The sequence below is a fragment of the Astyanax mexicanus genome, chromosome 23 (genome assembly GCF_023375975.1).
Source record: "Astyanax mexicanus isolate ESR-SI-001 chromosome 23, AstMex3_surface, whole genome shotgun sequence".
NCBI classification, from domain to species: Eukaryota; Metazoa; Chordata; class Actinopteri; order Characiformes; family Acestrorhamphidae; genus Astyanax; species Astyanax mexicanus.
In genome coordinates this window covers 2,962,570-2,963,254 of record NC_064430.1, presented here as the reverse complement: position 1 = coordinate 2,963,254, position 685 = coordinate 2,962,570, and positions in this window count along the sequence as shown.

Below are 685 nucleotides of genomic sequence, written 5' to 3'. Positions count from 1 at the left end.
TTTAAATACATGAGAACAGAAGAGGAATTTTGCCTTTTTTAATTATGTTTAATAAAAGTCTTTTAATGTTAAAATGTAAATATTAAATCATATGTATAAATATTAAATTGAATAATTTAATTTTTACTCTGCATCAATAAATAAAATAAAAAACATTTCTAGAAATGTATTTTTGGATACATAATAAAAAAAATAATTGTTACATTTATACTGTATTTATATCTTCTTATATACAAATTATTTATCTGATTTGAAAATGCAATAAAAAGTGGTTGGTCGTATTTGAGCCGTATTTTTAATGTTTTATTTAAACCAGGGACTTTTACGTTGTTTCGGTCAGACTTTTAATTTGACAACCGTTCGCCAGTGTATGTGTTGTAGCGACCAAAGCAAAGTAAAAGTCCCTGCATTAACCAAAAACACGGACAGTACGGCTCAAATATGAACAGCCACTTTTATTACAGAATCAAATCAGATAAATAATTTATTTATAAAATAATATATATACTACATTGAACGATTTAATTATCAGTCTAAGTTAAAAAACTAAATATTAAACATATTTTTAAAAAATAATACAAATAAAACTAATACACTACACGGCGGCACATTCCTCTGTGGTCACCTGACCAGCTCCAGTCCCAGTCCGGGTCACGTGATCGCGGCTCCATGCTCGCCATCTTGC